The 22,557-nt window shown below is 30.1% G+C and overlaps 1 protein-coding gene across 2 annotated transcripts in view; it reads right to left on the minus strand.

Annotated features, from left to right (window-relative positions):
• LOC132935595 (Krueppel-like factor 6) overlaps positions 1–22,557 on the minus strand; it is an 84,477-nt gene that overhangs the window by 60,761 nt on the left and 1,159 nt on the right. The window lies entirely within an intron of this gene.

Raw genomic sequence — 22,557 nt, forward strand, 5'->3', positions numbered from 1 at the left:
TTGGTACGTATGTTGTTTTTATATTCCTATATAAAGGTATATAAAATTCACAAATTTCGTATATGTACACAACATCCCTATAAGCTTATAACAATAAGTTTATAATAATGATCATTTTGTACACCCACAATAATAAATAATTATTTAAATCAAAAGGCCGGATAAGCCCGTCGAGCATTCGAGAAAATCTCGAAGGGCCTCTAATGTTTTGGGTTGGTAGGAGAAAATGATCGCAATGTCACAATACGATTTTATTAACAGCTATATTATAATTGTATAACGGACAGAAAATGTGATAAGATCATTATTATTTATTAATGTTAAAATTAAATTAAATATAAGCCACTATAAGCAAATTATGAGCCAGTAGAAAAATAGTTTACGAAGGGCCAATACTAGCCAAGCTGGCTGAGAATTAAAATCGTACTTTACTAAATGGGTTGTCGGCAATAATTATTTATGATCGGAAATGGCATATTTAATTATAATAATACAGTGGAACCACCTCGATAAGTCGAAAACTTTAATAAATAGTAAGTCGAAATAAATGCCGCTCCCTTGCCTAACCTAACCTAACCTAAAATTAGTAAGTAAAATATCTCGTTAAGTCAAATAAATGCGATTTCCCTTGAATTTCGACTTATCGAGGTTCCGTTGTATTTTATAAAATTATCAAAACAAGTGATGAATAATTAATAGAGAATTATTACTTTATTGAACAAATAACAATACATGTATAGATAATAAATAATAAATAATATTGTTTGGATTACATGAACTGATGAACTAGCAACAATAATTATCGTTTTAGTTGCAGTTTCGTTATAATAATTTCATAGATATTAATTAATACTGACTATTTATAGTTAATTTCAAATAATTGTGCATTATTTTGAAAGTGAATCCTAAAAAAGTATTCAAACAGGTAGGTATCTACGCCGCGGCCGTACGCATGTATACCTACGTTTCAAAGTTTCGGTCAATAAGCAAGCATTCGTTAACGATAAAAAAAAACACTATGGACACCCTGTATAACAATGACATAATATTCGACGGATGGTGCGAAATAAAAAAAATATGTACAGAAAACAGTTGCAACAAAAAATGACGCGTTCGGACAGGAAACGGCGTTCCGGTACCGTGGGCGGCCATCCCCGATAATAAAAAAAATATAATGTGAGCATATACTTAGGTTCCTACGTGTCAGAGTATTTTAGGCGACGGACGGTGCGCGCCCGTTTCCCGGTAAACTGCACCGCGATCGGAACAACAATAATATTATTCAACGCGTATTTTACGCGGAGGTAACCACCCACAACCACAGTCGCATTACTATTTTACATAAAGACGACGTATTATTATTATTTATTATTATTATTATTATTAAAGCCACTCGTCATGGCCGTGTAGGGGACTGATTCAAAAATGGTAAAAAGTAAACGACGAGCGTTTAAGTGAATTCGCCGGCGCATAATCCGGCATTCCTACAACTCGACACGCGTTTAGGACACGGTCAACAGCTCCACGTCGGTATTTCAGTATAAATCCCATTGAATTTTCTCACAGATCGTGTACGCAAGGTGAATCTCTCCCAGTCACTGTAATGTAGTCGTTTATTGGTGTAAATCTACATCGTGTTTGGGAAAATGTTTTTTTGTTTTTACGTATTATAATTGCATATGTTTCATTGATATATATAATATATATTATAATATACGATTTTGGAAAACGGTCATATTATTATTAGTTCCTGTATCATTGAGGTTTTTATTTATTTATTTATTATATCTAAAGTAATAAAGACGTAAAGTAGAATATTATTTCTGAGGATTTCGACGCATAAAAATCTGATTGTTTGTCCCTTAATCACACCCATCTAAACTTTAAATGCTGCAGATACCTAACTTTAATTAACTACTTCGACTTTTATACATACCTATTGAAAATCTGAGGAAAATATTTTGATCAGGAATATATAATTAAAAATATAATAATATGTTGTCATCAAGAAAGTAAAAATCTTTGAAAATTACAACTATGAAAAAAATAGCAAAAATGTGTTGTAATGTCTTCAAATTATATTATCAAACAAATATTTTGAAAAAAAAATGTACCGTTAAAATAAAATACTACATTCCTATGGCAGTAAAAGGATTGCTCTGTATACATACGTTCTTCTCCATTACGTACTCAGCTGGCGAGTACTCCCGATAAAATTATGCATCGTGCAGGTAGGTGTATTGAACACTGTATAATAGTAATAAAATATTATATATTTAAAATGTATAAGGTACCTATTAAGACCACTTGGTCTTGAACATTATCCCATTACATATACGATTTACCCGAATTTCGGTTTAAATTTTCATAATATCTGTTCTAAACTCCACACAATAAATTACAATGTGTATATATTATTCATAAAGCGCGCAGATATTTTTTAAATTTTTATTCATGTTAATCACATTGTTGGTCTTGAGATACCGGACACGAGTCACCGAAATTGTAAGAGACATATATTATATTCTTTGAGTGCACAATTGCATAAATGTATTAACGAAAATTCTACCTATAAAAAAAACCCATTTGCCTTGTCAAGTGTCACACAATATACGGTTTTTAAATAAAGTGTAGGAGTTTGGAGTATTACAATATACATAATATAATCTTGTTTAACAATAATTAATAAAAAATTATACGCCATCTCTTGTATAATCGAACAAATGAATGATATTAAAAAAAATATATTAACAACTTCCTAGTAATGAAAAACTAACCTTTAAAACCCATTTTATAAACGTTTTATAAATCATGTCTGTGACCAAACGGTTAGGGTATTATTTTTGTTGTGGGACCTTTATTGGGGAGTAGAAAAGGTGTAAAAGTTTTTATGGTCAATTAATAATTATATGTTACTTTAAAATAGTTGGTACTTAAATTAAGTCATTTTTAGATTTTTTCTTGAGTACAGAAAATTAAAATATCTTAAAAATTACTTTTATATTTGGTAAATTTCGATAAATTCAGTCTAGTACAAAAGCTGATAACACAAATATGGTTCTGTTGAACATAAATTTAAAATGTTATAAGTTGATTGGCAGACACTAGACATGCGATTAAGCCGCGTCTTCTTAAATGTAACTATAAATCAATGTCTTAACTGAACTCAGAAATTGCTTGATATGCATAATTTCTTACAGTTTATTTTTTTAAATACAATTTTAGGGTTCAAATATATTTATGAAATAATTACTAAAATATATTAACAAATTTAACCGAAATCATTTATAAGCTGTTAATTGTTTTATTTTTATATAGACTTGTTCATTTGATGATTATAGATCGTACAATGATTATTATTTATTTAACAGACCTATCGTAAAAAAGAAACACACTCTGCATAAGCTAGTGTGAGATAGATTTAAGCATTAAAATTACTTAAAACCGAACTGAATAACCGGTATTCTATTTAGTTATGTAAATATCAAACAAATACAAGAGTCAAATCACTATAAAGCAATAAAATATGCTTTATGCCCGAAATACATATTTGTGTATTTTATTTTTTACAACCTTTATCATAACATTGATTAATAATAATATAATGGCCTTCGTTGGCTATTCGACCCAGGTATAATTTAAATAATATACTTCGAGATTTCCATTACTTTAAGTAGAGATTAAAATGTTTTTTTTCTCGATCGGTTCACATTTATTTTCCTTCTGATTAAAATAATTAAAAAATGTTTATTTCCTGACACATGAAATACTTAATGTGTATTAACATTATGGCATTATAATATATGAAAATCGGTCATAATTCGTGCGTTACGATTTACATGAATAAAATAATTAATACCAAATCAATCTATTTTACGCACAATATCAAAATGAATTTAAACTTCTTAGTTCTTTTTACGTAAAAACGTGTTTGTCAACATATTAAGTTAAAAACAATAATAATTGGACACTAACCTAACATTAATATTTAATACGCCCCAACCCCTTCCCCGAACACCATCATGCACATAGAAAATTAATATTCCAAGAGTTATAAATGAAATAAATACAAGTTTAATGCGATGATAAACCGACGAATAAAAGTCGAAACATCATAATTAGTATATTTATGGCGGTCGAACTATAAATCTTCCTTATTGCATGTAACGAAACGAACTAAGAGGTTTTTTAATTAAAAATAAAAATAATATTGACATTTTGGAGCGAATAAAATGCGTAAGTCTATTATTTTGTTTTTGCTTACTGCGGTGGCCTTGCTCTTAAAATAACGACAAACAATGACTATCTGACACCACGCTGGGTGCAATTTTTATTTACAAAAAAAACTGGTTAAAGCCGCTGGTAAATGAGATACCATGTACATAAATATTCAGCAGTTTATCAAGTAAGTAATTATATAATATATATGTCTTATTCATAAAAATAAAAAATACTCTTTTAAAAAGTGATAAACATAGACAAAAAGGGTATACATTTTAGTAAAATAACGAATTTAAACTAGTCAAAAAGCTCAATATAAATAAAGTATTTATGTTATATATGTTATAAAAAAAAATATATATTATTCATTTTTTTTTAGCTTAAAATATATAAAATGATACCTAAATAATTTATGGGAGAAGGCTTCAGTACTTATAGTCTGCTATTTTTGTATCCATCTCAGTTCTTTAGGGGTAAACAGGGTATAATTTTTGGGTGGGGAGCTAGTTTAAAGTTCCTACCTATAAATACAATTGCATATTACAGTTGATCATAATAATATTACCTACAAAAATGCTTTTTTTTTTCAAGTTATTCATCTGTATTTTTTGGGCAATTATATATAAACTCCACCAGAATACTGGTTGGATAAAAAGGAATTGAAAGGATCTAATGTTATTTCGGCCAGTGTTAAGGCCTTTTCACATTAAATACGTTGGCATCCGTTGTGTATATATGTATTATAATATTTTTTTTTTTAATAATTTAGGTATAGGTACCTATATTAATTTTATGCTGGTACCTATTTTTTTCATTTAAGGAGTTTGCATGAAACCAATTTTACCTGTTTTTTCCCTGGTGGAGTATAAATATGTCCGTATTTTTCTATATGTACCGTGGTTATCAGTGGCGTTTTTCCTATGTGGTTTTTGTAAAAAAAAATAATATATATATTATACATAATTCATGCTGCAAGTGGTTTATTTAAACGAGGATTTTATTTCGGGTCAAAATATTCAACAATGTAAGATAACAGTTTAGATAATTTTGTGTTCCTTATTATTCTAGCCAGTCTGATATTATGTCTCTCCTGCATTATCCTGCCACGAATTTAAAGAGCGTTTACATCGGTTTGTACAAACAGGAAATTAATGGAACGGAAAGTAAATTACTGGTCAGCGCATAAATATAACGTTGGACACCCGGAGGGGTTATTCGATCGAATTCTGGCCCGCGATCTCGTCTGATATGTTTTCGGCTCAATAATAAAACGTGTATAGCTGCTGCCATAACGGTTTCGAAATTGTTCCGATACGATTGTCGATCGGAAAATAATAGGTACCTTCGTATTATCGACCGATGAATATTGTTTTAACGTTATCTACGTCTGTTCCGCCGGTGCATGTACAGTCATTTATGTCACGCGGTGGCGAGACGGTCATATCTATACATTTATAACGACAAATACTTAAGTGAGGTGATAGTGCATGGTACTGGTTAAAGGTACCTAATACAATTCCTACGTTCGAGACAGTCCATATGGTCATAACGATTCCGATAGGTACCACGCGTAGCTGGTAACAACAAATAATCGCATAAAATTATTTTACCTATTTATTTTTGATACATTTTTGAATAAATATTCAGCTTTAAAAAAAAATCAAGTAACAACCATAATATTTAATATATTTCAATAATATTTTTGTAATGTATATGAAGTCAAAAGGTTTACAATATAGTTTACAACCAGAAACTATAATCACTTATCTCAAGTTTTCAACGTTTATACATAATAGGTACCTATTTAAACTGGCAATTAAAGCTCTTAGAACCAAAGTCGAACAAAAATGTAAAAATAATTAAGTTACATAGATTGTGTTGCATTCATATAAGATATAACTGGGAGACTAATGAAAATAATAAATATGTATTATTGGCTATTGCACGTAATATAAAAAAGAAAACATTTTTTTGTATGTAGTGAGGTACCTACCTACATAATCAATTAAGACTGTTTCATACTAGTTACAATTTTTTTTAATCTATAGTTTAAGGAATAATAAATTATTACAAGCTCAGCAAATATATATTATATTTTTAATAGAAATAGGTAGGTAACCAAACTAATTTTCTGGTTTTGATCTGCAAGCCAAACCGTACCAATCCAACATAACTCTAAGCTTCAATTAAAATAGTACCTACCTACTAATTATGTAGTCTAAAAAAACTTTTTAGAAAAATATTAAGGTTTTTCGAAATTTAGTTTTAGGAAAATTTGATAATCACTTTCTAACACTTTGATTTCTTTTATTCATTCTATTTCATAATTTAAATCAGAATTCTTTTCAATTATTTATTTGATGCAAACGAATAGTTTTAATTATATAAATTAAAGTGTAGATTATATTATGAGTGAAGTGCCAAGGCGGGTCGTGCACGAAATTGTGGTGTACTATACTTCCTCTCGATTCTTATCTAAACGCTTAACGCCAATTAAAAAAAAATCTATTCGTTCGATTTAAAAAAAAATCATATAAAATCATAGAAAAGTGCTTCAGATTACGAAATTGCAAATAATATGTGTTTATGATGTGTTAAATTAATTTGTTGCGTTTGGACTTTTTAAAATTGTTAATATTGTGTGGAAACCTTTATTACAGGTATTCGGTGTTAATACCTCCCAACAGTGACACTAATGACGAACATTGTCTTATTGAAATCAAATTCCGATCAACTTTATGGCGATTCGGTAATGACAGCGTTCGTGGCGCTTAATCTACGTCGGTCGGACCACTCGGCACACTAGCCCAGTATCGTGCAAAACACACACACGCGAGAGCGCAGTATTTTAACGACAAAAACTATTTGTATACGACGGTAAAAGTAAAAGCGCAAAACCTACCTAGCTACATGCGTACGTATATTGTTCGGGCCAGACGTTTATAATTTACATGCAAACGGAACGAAAGATATTTAGTTCGGTAAAAGCATTTCCCTCTCACTTATTATTATTATTATTATTACTACCCGCCGACGGATCCCATTGTGTACATAACACTGCGCGTCTATACCGGCGGCACGGTGATCGATGCGAAACCGATAAACGGCGGCGATACGTTATTTTCCAACCAAATATTTAAAACAAAATGTTTGGCTCGTCTGGGATGTGAAATTCCGACAACACGAACAAGTTTTGGCCACTTCCATATTTTATGCGTCGAATCCGCCATCAGCCTATAAAGTTTTGCGTGTCTTAATCAATCGGATATTGCCATGCATGATCATGATCGTGTGCGCCTACAGGGTAATATTCAATATGAACAATCTGATGCTTTGCACATAGTTTCTAAGGTCACTTGAACTTACACCCCACATAGGAGCTAAATAATTTATTAGCAGCGTCAATTATAGGACGGATATGCATAGAATGAATTAGAGTTCCAACTAGATGTTATTCGTGTGAACTAGGGAAGCTACATAGAATATGTATCATTAATTAAATTTGAAATATTATTATTTTGTTTAATATATCTATTATAATATATTACTAGTAATAGAGTTTAAACCTATAGAGCTCTAACCTAAAAATTAAAAATATATAAGCATTTGAAATCAGATAAATCATTTTTAATCGCCCTATATATATTTCTTTTATATATGAATTATTGGGGTATTCTCGGGCCGACTTGCAGGATTACACTTTGCTATTCGATGGGTATATTAAACGAATTTCCGAATATAATATAATAGAGAATTACGGATTATGTGAGCAATAAAAAAATTACTTGCGGAACAACGAAAATGTTGCAATATTTGTTTTTAAATTAAAAAGCGTGCGGTGATATATATTTACTATATGTCCGGCTGGATCGTCGCCATACAAAAAGTTCCTTTACACTCTTATCTTACGATTTCTATTAAAACTATTATTCATCCCCGCGATTTCCTCTACAAAAGCATCGTATAACCCGTCTATCCCTGACGAATATTGTGAGGCAGGCATACAAAATTCCTCGTGCAGCCCGCGGTTTCTTTTTCTTCACCCTGACCGCGTTTTGTCGAGCTTATAATAGGTATATAGGTGCACAACAATGATCGTAATTATTTATGTAAACAGTCGCGGGCACGCGCATAAAATGCTTATAACAATAAAATATTGAATTGTAGAAACCTATTGCTATAACCTCATTGCGTAACGCACCGCGGCCACCTTTAACATAAGGGCCGTCTCTTATATTATGCGCATTTATTTATGAATGTAATATTTTTCACGATATTTTCGTGTGCAGCAAATTGTTAAAGAAATTATAGATATTATTATTGAGAGGACGTCCTTCTCACGACTGTTGTCAGAAGCGAAACCATTTTACTTTGTTATTTTTAATATTAGCTTGTAATATTGAAATTATTTTTTATCAAAGTTAAAGGTAAGAATAATAAAATCATCAAAAATATCGGGAGCACTCGGTTCCACACATTTTCACGAAATTCCCGGACCTTACTGCAATTGTAAACTTATTTATATTTTTAATAAAATTTAATTTGTACAATGAAATTTGAATCTTTCTAATTTTAAGTTTAAGTCTATATGTATGTATTTAAAATACCCTATTATTGTGTTATAGCACGTTGCTGTCAGACCAATGGCCAAGGTTGCCGCGGTGTTTATGTTTAATAAAACAGAAAAAATAATAATAATATCCAGCACACTGTTTTAACAACTAAGTTACGGTATTACAATAGATTGATAGGCAAACATTCTTTTAGGTTATCTTCATAGGTAGGTATTATTTTATTTTAAACGTTGGTATCAATATCATTGATTTTGAAAAATCCATGAATTAGGTGGGTATTTTGCTCCATTCTTCATCTATCGTTGAAGGGTAGTTTGGAATGCTTCTTTCCATGGCGAATTTCGTAAAATAAAATGCCCATATATTGCACTAGAATTGAAGTATCGTAAAAAGCCAACGTACAAACACTGATTACGTTCTTAATCGTAAGTTGTATAATAATAGGTAAATTCACTCGAATATTAGAGTCAGCCACACAAAGTTTGTTGTGTTACGCGTAGGTCAAAGAGAGTAAACAAATAGTATGCTTACATCCTAGACCGTAATCAATCTTCACTTTCTAAACGGAATAAGATTTTATGTATTTCCGAAAAATTTGGCTTAGTTAAATATTGGGTATTGACTATTGAACGACAAAAGTTTGATTATTTATAGCATTATAGACTGTGCATATGAGCTATAGAAGCGCAGAGGGGCAGAGCGTAAAGTATAAAGACTTAAATTACCCCGAAAAATTTGATTTAATTACATCTATATCTGATGTAATCATAAAGCTCATATTGGGTGCCTAGGTAGCTATAGGTTAGGTTAGGTTTCTATACATAGATATCCAATATTTACTAAAAATACCAAAGTGGCCATCTGTAGAGAGTTATGTACAACCCTACAAAATAAAACCAAGATGTAAAAAAATTAAAAACTGTATAAAGAATGGCCGGTAAAAATATCAAATAGGTAACTTAAAATCTAGGCAAATCAGTAGGCGTTGTAGGCTGCATGTATACATCCTGCAGCCGGTACCTATAACGTATGTCGGGGAAACTGAATCATATAATATTATAATTCCACACAATCGTGTACCTTCATTAATTATTCCACGAATAAAATAAATACTATTGCGATGGTTGTGAAAATAACAATAATTTATAACACTGTATACATAATCATATGTATAATCTGTTTTCGATTGTTCGGTCGGTTTATGCAATACGTAAATAATTAGTTGGTTAGGTAAAAGGGGGTTTTCAACAGCTCGCAAGGCACGAGGTCGAGTGCATAAGAAAATAAATTAACTCTTTTCATTAGTTTCATGAATAACAGTTATACATTATAGAACGTGGTTTAAACAAATATTTATCATATTATATTTAATCGAACACAAATACGCTGTATATATAGGTACCACAATCAAATTGTAATATTCAATTTTTATTTTTGACGTTAACAATTTCAAACCGAATAAAAGTAGCTGGATGAACAGACAACTGATCGGCAGGCCATTTCTTCTGGTTTGAATTGAAATGTTCACCACACATGCCAATGACGTGTAGTCAGGTAGGTACTCAAGTTTAAAATATTAACTTATAATTAACTGTCGAGTCAATAATCCAAACATATTATTATAGGTACATACTAGTAAAATTATATGAATAAAACGTTCACACACTTTAATAGTTATTAATGTGTACGAACGTTTTAAGAATCAATAATCAATTATTTAACCAACACACGAACTATATAAATGAACAAACAAATCCGCTCACCGGGAGATCATTCTCCGCAGCGAATGGTTTCAACCGCGATTATATTATATTATAACATCGTTGAGTCTGACATGCGTCTTCGCCTTCTACCCACGAATTATGTTTTTGTATTCTCATATTACTTACAGTTTATGAAAATGCGATTAACGTACAGAGAAAAACACTGTAAAAGTGTAAACAATTGGAAATCTGCAGGGAAAACATATTGGAAAACAGCGACGTTGTCTTTAAAGTAAAATTCTTAGTTCTTACTTATCAAGCTAGGTATTCCATAAATATGGATTTAAAAAACCAAAATCCAAATCCAAATTTAAGAATTTAGAGTTATCAGGTTCAAAATTATGACGAATCATTTTATTTTATTTTAACGACTTGCATACCGTATATAGGTTTACTAACTTACCTTTATTACGTATTGAAAGGGATTTATCAAATATTTTATGTGCTGATACTTTACTAAACGAATTTGTCAAAACGGATCATAGATTATTTAAGGTAATCTAATAGTTAATAATTCTTGATAAAGAATATTTTCCAAATAAGTATAAAAAAAAGTTTAACCCCGACAAAAAATAGAGGAAAGTGTATTGTTTATTGAATACAACTGACACTTAGTACCTACGCATATAATTATACTGTAATGTTTTGTTTTTAATGTTTACAACGTGTTCAACAACAATGATCTACTTAAATGTACAATGTGTGGGATCACATTATTTTTATACAAATTAGTGAGCTTCAGCGCTAGGAAAATATTCTTAGCTAGTTTCACCCATCACACAAGACTTAGGTTATGGTATAGTATCTAATATTTTGTAATGAATGATAATATAATATGCACTTGTGACCTCTGATCCGCAGTTGATTTTGTGGTTGCGGCCAAAGTGTTATTATTTTTTTACTCACACACCCGTATTACAGGTAAGCACAAGTAAGTAAGGTGCATTTTTCAATATAGTAAACGATATGTTTATCGGTTTTAATAATGGTGACGTAAATTATACGCAGCGGTGGTGTCATACTGCAATATAAATATAGAAACCGACATTATTATAGGTAGGATATACGACCTATTGTGCGACGTCGTATTCGCTTAGGTAGAATTAAGATTAATCACTTCGACCAGATTTTGGCCGTACGTCGACGGTAATGAATTGATTAGGTTACAACTATGAGTACACCAACCAATACGGTGTGTGATGTATAGTTTTCTGTACCTACCTGCCATCGGTAAATATATCTGTTCTTGAAAACTTTTTTAGATTTATTTTGACATTTTGACGTACTAATCTTTTAATTGTTCTAAAATGTAACAACATAGGTACAAAATGTTAATATGAAATTCCTAAGCAGATAGATACAAACAAATCAAATTTCGAACCTACAGCTATTATATTAGTTTAGTGCCTAGGTAGTTAATCAGTTAGGATTATGCTTAGGAATGTGATTAAAAATGCATGTTCAAAATAAAAAATTTAAAAAATATAAAAACTTAAAAATGTAAAATTGTTTTTAAATAACTTCAAATGATTTAAGATGATTATTTTCAAAAACCCATACATTTTTCGATACAATTACTGTATAGTAGTGAGATACTAAATACTCCCCTTTAACCGTTACCTACTACATATCTACTAGTTATTTTTAATTACTATGTCATGGTGACCTATAATCGGATCACTCGGAAACCGCATGTGCAACAGTAACCCAACCTAACCTAACTTACTTAAATTAGGTAAAAGTAGGTAAAAGATACCTATTTAAAAAATCATTTGTATGATGTTTTTTTTAAATGAAATATTACTTAGTTTTTAAATTATATAATATAGTTTATTTTCAATGTCAAATTTAACATTTAACATCTTTTTATTTATTATTATTATTTTTTTTCAAAAGTACGTTGACGTATTAATTATTATTGAACCAGTTGTTATTATTGTGTACCAGATTTTAAAATTTAAATACCTTTATTATGTACCCATGTGTAATTTCTGTGCACATAATTCTTAAAATGGCTATTTTATTTGATTTTATCTCTATTTGGAGTCTATCTCCAGACTGTAAAAGAACGTTATCTATATAGTTCTTTCGATATCGCAAAAACACGAAAATCTCAGTGTGGCACGCGTTAAATGGATCAAGGTTTAGGCACTGTCAAAATATTTATGGGTGACTCGAGTTTAGTCGAGTACTAAGCCGTGTGTTACCATAAAACGTTACCGGCTGACGGTTGTGTAAACTTAGGCGGCTATACGACAAATGCTTATACTGCTGCTGCACAATGTAAACAATGTGTAATGTGTATATGTATTGTATCCAGCCTGATTTTTTTTTCTAGATATGAATTGTATTAATTGGATTAATACTGTGTGGCAGTTGTGTTTATGTTTGTTCTGTTGTAAAACCAATTTCATTATATCTAAATATACAGGTATGATAACACATGCGTTACGAGTTATTGAACAGATCGTGATTTTGTGACCTATTGGTCATAGGTTTGTTCGCGGGTCAGTCTAGAATGTCGTAAGCATTATAGCTATCAATTTTTAACTTAATCGATTATATTATATAAATTCGGTGATCTGATATTATCGCACCAAGACTAAATGCATTTAAGTATTGTATTAAAAAGCTACCAAATTCATTCTAATTATATTATTATTGTACACCTGTAATTAAATATGATCCGAAAGTTCTATGATAGAACAGTTGCATGACGAACTGCAGTCCCCCAAATACTTTTGTATGTTGTGCAGTTTGAAAGTCTGAAGTAAAATATAAGTATCCAAGTTACGGGTGTAAATACTAAATACCTACTTACATTTCAGTTATTTGTATAACAATAATTTATTTAAAAACCTATTATGGTCAATGTCATGGATTGAAACATTTATGATTACACTCTCATTTGATAATATAGGTAATAATATTTGTTGTGAATGTTAAATTTTGTTGATAATAAAATTGTAAAATAATGTTGTGTTAACTGTAGGATGACATTATTATTTTTAATATTTAAATGTAGTTTTGTGATAGTAGGTACCTATAATTTCCTATATTAGACAATTTTGTTTTTATATCATTAATACCTACCAGAGGTCGATCACTTAACTAAATGAATGAGATATTAAAACTATTTTTATAACAAACTTTTATTAAGCGATGACTAAAAAAAACTAGGAGATTCGCACTGCTGTATAGAATGAGTCGAGTGTACCTCGTTATTGAGTATATAACTATACTACCTATAGGTCACTGTTGTAATAGTGTAATGGATGTGTTGAATTTGAGCTCAATGATAAATGATTGTATACAAAAAACGTTTTTTAACGGAAACGGTGTGTCAGCAGCAGCTAGCTATTTCTATAAGGATATTATTTTATAATTTATTTTTATTACTGTTGGTAATTTATTTTTCTATTGTAAGTAAATACAGTATATTCAATACCTATATTTTGAACTATTTTTTTGCCAAAAACATCGCATGTAAGTACTATAATATTATTATATCATAAATTATTATTTATTGTCATTAACTTATAATAAAGTGCAATACCGACAAAACGATATTTTTATTAATTGGTGTAATAATAACGTGATGTCACTGAATATAAAAAATGTACCTATACCCATCTCTATACCTATTATATTAAGTACCTCTTATTTTTTAAGTAAAATACTACTCATAATAATGACCGTATACGACTTAAGCAAAATAAAAATAACTAAAGTAAATAAAGGATATTGGTATAATGACTCAAATGTCGAAACTAAATTTTAATTCACATGTTTAAAGTAGGTATTATAATAGGACTTAATCAAAACTAGATTTTTAAAATTTTTTGAAACGTTTCTTTGGTACCTTCCTATATATATAATGGTAATTGTCGAAATATAATAATTGTATGTTAGAATCTTAATGAAAAAAATTAAAAATCATATATTATTGTTAATTTATATTGATGTAAAACCGGAGCAATACGAGAAAGCAAAGTACAAAAAAAAAAAAACTAAAACCCGTTGCTTGTTTGTTTCCCCGCCGCGACCGTTCCACGTCCGCGAGTTTGTTTCATTAGATTATATCACATTGTACCTACCTATATAATATTATGAAAACCGAAATCGTTTCGCTTTTCGGCGTGACCGATTTCCTGGCGGCGGTACGTACCATTATTTTCGTTGTTATTGCCGCGCTACACAATATCGGTGGCCCCCCACGAAATCACTCGTTCTCCAATGGTCGGCGCCCGCCGCTCCTGGAAAATGGCCGATTTCCCGCGCGCCGCCATTGGCCAGACGATTTTCCTTTCCGTTCCCCGCGCGCACTCCGTCCCGTCCGTTTATCGCGGTATAGCTCGTTCGCTCTTTCGGTTTTTACGTTTAGCGCGTTTCGTATTATTTTTTTTTTTCTACCTTTCGGTATTATAGATTTTATGACCACGGTCGCAAACAGCACATAAAATATGATATTATATTTTGTTTAAGTAAACCTACCTGCTGCTCGCCTATACCTACCCTACAGCCTATCTATATAGGACGTCGACGCATACCGTGCAACGACGACGACGCTCCGCATCGAGTTTAACGATAATTTACCGTCACGACGAGACACGCGTGAGCATTATTCATTAAACGAATAGATTTTCCTTTTACAAACATTAGTATATTATATTTTGTAGTCGTACACTCTGTATAGTTGTACGTAGGTACCCAATATACTATCATTGCGCGAGTGCAAAATATAAACTCGTATAATAAAATACCAATATTCCTATATGCAGACTATTGATAAAATGATTTTCAATATTAATAAGACCCTGCGTCGAGTGTCGTGCACTAATTACAATATTGAATATATATATAAATTAAAAAGTACAATACTCATAAACTACTTATTAGATATTTTAACAATGATCATTTACCTTAATTATAATAATAAATTTAAAAGAGCAATATATAGCTAATGTTTTAAGCCTTCGTTATTTTGTGTGAGTACCTATATAATAGGTATACTATGCAGTACCCTGCAGTTAGGTAATTAAAAGTAAAACATTAGTTCACATATAGCTGATATGTGTACAGTTATTCGTATGGACGTATATTGAATTAGTTAAGTTAAAGTTAAATTTTTTTATACAGTGAAACTTTTGACTTGCATATCTAAGTATTGTTGGAAAAATGAAATTTAATTTGACCGTAGGTATAAAATGCAGCACGCTAGTATTATACTATAGTGAAGATTGAAATCTACCCGATAGGGAACCTATATTCTTGATAAAGGATATCAAACTGGTCTCCAATGAACAAAAACAATTTGTAAAAATGTCAATAAATCAATGATATCAGTACCTATATATATATATTATTAATGCAAATAGTAATTAAATAATTACAATTATACGCTTTGCGAATTTCTTTTATGTCGTTACACAAAACACCTTGGGATTGTATATTATTACCTATATATCTAGGAAATGTTCAGGTATTCTATATATAGGTATAAGTATAACGATTCTAAGCATTCTATATTGAACGACTATACATTACACACGTTGCTGCTAACGTATGAAACGTACACGCTATAAGTAGATATTATGCATAGATAATATGTTTTTAAATTCATTTTTATTACTCTTTTACGCTTTTATACTTAGGAAAATTGCGTCTACCTACAAACATGCATATGCGGTATAAATATTAGCATAATATATTATGTAAAAACTAGAAAAAAGAATTACTTTAAATAGGAAGGTATGTGTCAGTCACTCAGTCACTTGTCGAAAATTATTTTAAAAATATTGTATAAGTACAACCTACAAACATATTAATATTCTGATCAAATAACATGCATGGGTTACATCACATGCAAATTCTGGAACACTATTATAGGTAGATACCTATAAGTATAACCTATCCCAAAAAATCGTAGGTACCTATACTTTCAAACGCGTAAAAAAATATATAATAAAAACAGCATTGTAAAACTGACGCAAATTAATGGCCTCCTAGCTCTCACAGAATAAGAATAATAAAAAAATGAAACGCGAAAAATGACTTGTTTGGATAGGTACACATATTTTCAAACATAACAAATCGTGTGTATACAATATATAAATATATACCTACTACCAATATATAAATATATATATATATATTAGCAGTGTATAATATATATATATTATATTGCATAATAAAATATCCGGTTTTGCCATATTATTGTGTCTACTGTTTTATCAGAATAATAAATTTATACTTTTAAACTGTAACATAATTAGTTTCCATTCACTTTTTAAAATCAGGATTTATGGTTACCATACGCGATTATTTAATGTGTCAATTATTATATTCTCTTATGTGTATAATATATATCTATAATAGATGCGTGTTATATTTCTTAGAGATTTTTTTATACGCTTTATATAGTGATTTATTTATGATGAAAAAACATAGATTTTTTTTCATATCAATTTTAATTGCTGAAATTCGTCGATTATAAAATATGTATTTATTCAATTTGAACGGCAGTTCTATTTTACAAGAAAAGAGTTAAGTAATCGTGATTGATATTTGACTATTTATAAGTTTAAAATTGTCATATACCTATAAATGTATAAATAAGTTTGGCATTTGGAAATGAGATAAGACATAATCAAGAAAGCCGTCTTTTGAAAATTTCGTAATTTATAAAAATTAAGTTTCAAGAATTGTTCTTTTAGACTTGTCACCTAATGATATTATCAAAAATCAAAACAATCCTAAACTTTGTGTATAATTGACTATATTTTAATCTAATGTAATACCTACACAATTACTAATTTAAAACTTACGTACCTATGTCCTATATACATTATTATTAAATGAATACACAGCTATTCTTAAAAATATATGGATTGAAAATAGCAGAATATATTTACGTTAATTATTTCATTTATTGTATTATCAAAATAATTAATACAGTATACGAGTCTACCTAAATTATATATATTATATACCTATAAGATATTAGGTATAATATAAGTATTATTATTATTCAACAAGAGTCACCAATGGTAATAATAATAATACTAATTAACAGATACATTTAATTGTGCTTAAAATATATTGGCCATATTTGTGATACAATTACCGCGGATTGATCATTTCATATATTTTCCTAATACATTCGTAACATGAGCCATTCTAAAATTTCACTTTCAACGTATGTTGACTGCACTAACACGAACCTGATAATACAATCGCCTCCCGAACTTAAACTTTTCGTGAGCTACCGTTGCAACTTGATATAGGTAGGCAGAATCACGTGGAATTTGCAAATGACATACAATGTTAAAAAGCAACTTAATCTTCTTGGAATTTTTTCCCATTAAAAAGTACACATATTTATTTTACTTGTTTCTGCAAGTATACCAACTAACGAGGGATTGACAGAACTGTCTGCATTCTGGGTGTCAGTCGTCGCTTATTAAAGTATGACCTCATACAAACAACAATTGAATGTTTTTGTGTGATACAAACATCTAGACGAATAAAATAACGAATTGATAGTTTTTAATAAATACTGCATACCACATGTGACATTAATATAATATAAAATGTTAATGCATATTAATAGTACCTACCTATAATAGCGAGTACAAATTATTGGCCAAATATCTTGTTAATTTGTAACCATTCACCTAATCACCTACACATTTATTTCAATACCTATTAACAATAATTGAATAGATCGACTATTATCATTTTTCATTACTTGCATAAAATTTGAAACATCGTAAAAAAGCCATCGTACAAACAATGATAATGTTCCTAACTCTATAATAATTTTAGATCAATTTGTACTCTTAATACTAAAGCTATTAACACAAGGTTTTGCTGAACTCATATTTAATATGTCGAGACAGCAAAGAAATAGTGCACTGACATCCTGTTAAGAATAAATTATAGGATTTTTTTTTTATTATTGATCTTTTAAGCCCGGCGACTATGGCCATTAGCTGATTGTGGGGTTTTTATGATTGTAGGTAGTAGGGTTTGTGGTAGTTTGTAGTAGTACGTGTGTGTTGTGTTTCGCAGAATTTCTAATGGGGCACCCGTAGGTTTCTGCCATGCCCCGGTTGGGTGATGGCGGCATCTTTCTCCAGACAGTTGCCTGTCCAGAGTTTTCTCTCCGACCCGAAACCAAGGATCGAACCATGGTAGCAACCGACGCCTTAGATCACACGGGCACTCCGTCCCCCTATTATAGGATTTATTGTAATGCATTTCTCACATATTAAAATAATAATGTGTGGTTACATTTTGGTGGGTTTTAATCAGAAAGATTAGGTAGTTGTATTTATGTTATTTTATGCAGTTTTGAATTTCATTCATTTTTCTTAAGGGTATCGGTGCTGGATTCTCCAATTTTCCGTAATTCTATACTATTTTAAAATTATAGTTACTACCTTAGTTATAAAACTTTTCCACTAATCTACTGTCCAATACTTATTCGGGGAGAGGGGAGGAGGATTAATTCGGTGTACTATATCAACAAAAATGACTTCACAGGAATAACCCCTACAGCTTGTTGATATCGGATTTTGATAATTTTTTTATATTTAAAATAAGAGAATTATTTTTAGATCAAATCAAACCCGAATTTTAGTGCTAGAAAAATACGTTTGAAAAATAAAAAATATTGTGCATTATTCAAATGCATATTTTTATAGAAACTTCTATAATTATAATTTGAACTGACTTTATTTTCAAATAAAAAAAAAAATTAACGAAATCCGACTATTCTTCAACGCGTGAGAGTTTTTCTTGTAATACATATTTTGTACTAAAAACGCACCGGCTCTGACGCGCAACGCCCTTAATAAGAATCAGTTAGGTTTTTTGTGCACTATAGGTATGGTACTATAGTTTTGCATATAAATAGGTACTTCGTACATATATGTAAACGCGTAACTTTAATAGTATAATAATGAAAATCATAATTAACAGGTATAAATGTACAATATAATTATATCATCGACAATGCGGGCGCCGAGTGAACTGATTTTCCTAAAATATTTCACTAATTTTATTAACAAAAAAAGCGTTTGTAAGATAATTTTTTCCGTTTACCATGGTAAAAATGTAATAAAAGAAAGTTTTTTTCATTATTTTACCTAAACATTACAGAAAATAAAAGCCTTCATCCTCGTCCTTGGTTTTCTAAAATATATAAGTATCTATATCTATATCCACTCCCCCTCTAGATTTTCCCCGATTCACGTCCTTGAATATATTATAGTCAATTTATAGATCACAGTAAATTGTAATACAATTAACCAACAATAATTGTAGTTCCGGAAAGTAAAAAAATAAATAAATATTGAGAACATAAAATATGTCAAATGTCACTGTTTTCATTATACCACCATCGGAAAAATGAATTAAGTATCTACCATTGTACCTAAACTTAAAAGCGATTTCTAGACGAAAAATACAGGTGTATGCTCGGCGAATTATGCAGATAAAGGAACGTGCAAGACTGTACTTAAATTGCCTACACAAACGCCTCTTATACATTAAGTAGTTGTGGGTGAACTGCTGTAGGACGCCGTCAAACGAGTAATAATACTGCATTTAAATAGAGCGAATATTAAATCTTAATCGATGCGGGAACAGGATACTATTTAAATTTCATTAATATTCATTAAAAACTGTAATATATGTATAGGAGCTATAATATAATATAAACGTAGGTTTACATAACCCTATATACGTTTTTTTTTAGTTAAATGACTAATGCATTCTGCCCTTTCGGTTTATACTAAACACAGCGTGAAGTATAATAATATTTAGAGAAAATTCATAAATTGTATACGTTTATTAAATGTAAGCACTTGTGTAGAACCAGAAGGCTATCCTAGCTGCTTCGTGGTTGTATATTTTAGTCCACCCAACCAGTATAGCAAAGTGATTTCTTTGTCATATATTATATACACGATATATTTTTTATTAAAATATCTATTTTTATATTGCCAATTATGTACTAAATATGTTATCGATATATTGTCAATCGTCGTCCAAATGTCGCGGTCGACGACAATTAATATCATTATTAACAACAATGTAATACTAGAATTTATACACACCTACACATTTTTTTTTTATTAATTTTACAGTCAACAAAATTATCGGTTTTTCGACTCGTGAAAGATATTAGGTGTACTTCGAAACGATCACCACCGCCGATCCACGAGGAATGTAGGTAGTACCTACACACAATACTAATATTGTCAACAACGGTTTTGTGTCGGAGTGTATACATAATACATATTATATACGTGGGAGTGTGCTGTGTGTAAATTCAGTATGATAAAACCTCTACAAACGTCAGTGCGGGTAAGTTATTATCGTTTTAACAGTAACAATCGACGTCGCTTGTCTGCATACACCAGTACCTATAGGTGTATAATATACTATGCATATAAGAGTCACGAGGGCAATTTTGATTTAGATCGAAAACGGGAGTTCGAATTTAAATTTCACAACATTGTTATACCGTACGACGCACGGCGAGACGTTACATAGGTACACTATAGCTGCTATGCCTGGCACCCGTAATATTATGTGTGTAGACTGTAAAGTCTGGTCTGCAGTCGGTCGGCCTGAGGCGGAATCCGATCATATTCGGCGGTTTTGAATTTTAGAGAAAACGACACACGGCACCTACCTATATCTAAACACAATGTTATAATGTACGAACCAAATTGTGTCGTAATATTGGGATAACGTTGCACGCGTACAACAAACTGGCGTATACACGATCGCGTATAGAAATGTGTACGATCTATTTTCCTCGCAGGTATGTACAAATAATGTATGTAGGTGTACATTGCATTTATGTACGGAGTAGTCAGTTAGTTTTTTATTACGTTTATATTTGGTTTTAATTGGAAAAAATATGGAAATTAAAAAAATCATTTGGTGTACCTACCTACTTTAGACGGTCTTATCTTTATTAATAATTATATATATATATCAAGTATTCTGCAAAGTAATCTGTTTTATATCGTTGTGTTGGTAATTTTTTTTAGTGGATATATTAAATAATTAAATTAAGTATTACTTATATTTACGCCGTAATAATAATATCAGTTCACCTATTCCAATAGAAATAATCAAATTGTCGATATAAAAAAAAAATTATTATTTCTATCTTAATAGGTAATAATATCAAGGGGTTTTATTTACATACATCGAGGTCACTACTATTTTTTTAACAGATTATTAAAATATTGTACACAGCGATAGTCAAATGAATAGTTTATCATACGATTGATATCAATAATACAAATTAAATAAATAAGAATATAATCTATACAGTATACACATTATATGATGGCGTTTTTAGTTTCTATTTAGAAAATTGTCTCAATACAATAGTACTTAATACATATTTCATTCGATTTTAATATTATAAAATGACAAAAACCATTTATAAATTATAGGTACCTTATAACTAATAGGTATATAATACTAAAATAGGTGTGTTTTATTTAATTGTATGTCAATATTTAATATTTAAATGTATTTCGTAAAAATTATAATTATTAAATACATTAATAATTATCATTAATGGCGGGTCTGCAAAAATGTATTTAATGAATTCCTAAATCCTAAATACTCGAAAGTTCCCTAAATATCAAATAATATTTAGAGTTTTGAGCGATTCTATAGTAATTAAACATAAGAATAATTATCAGTGCTATTATTAGAAAACGTTCAGAACTTGGCTTCAAATTTAACGTGATGTAAATTACCTACCTACCGTAACGATATTTTTAAAAGTTAAGATACCATGGATATATATGAATCTAAACGTAACATCTTTTATAGCACACAATAATAATAATATTATTCAATTTATATAATTATTAAAATAACGTTAGAATATTAATAATGATAATAACGAATCGATAATGAGACTCTGTTTATATTTAGCCAATAGTCGTAGACATAACGAT

The sequence above is a fragment of the Metopolophium dirhodum genome, chromosome 1 (genome assembly GCF_019925205.1).
Source record: "Metopolophium dirhodum isolate CAU chromosome 1, ASM1992520v1, whole genome shotgun sequence".
Taxonomy (NCBI): Eukaryota; Metazoa; Arthropoda; class Insecta; order Hemiptera; family Aphididae; genus Metopolophium; species Metopolophium dirhodum.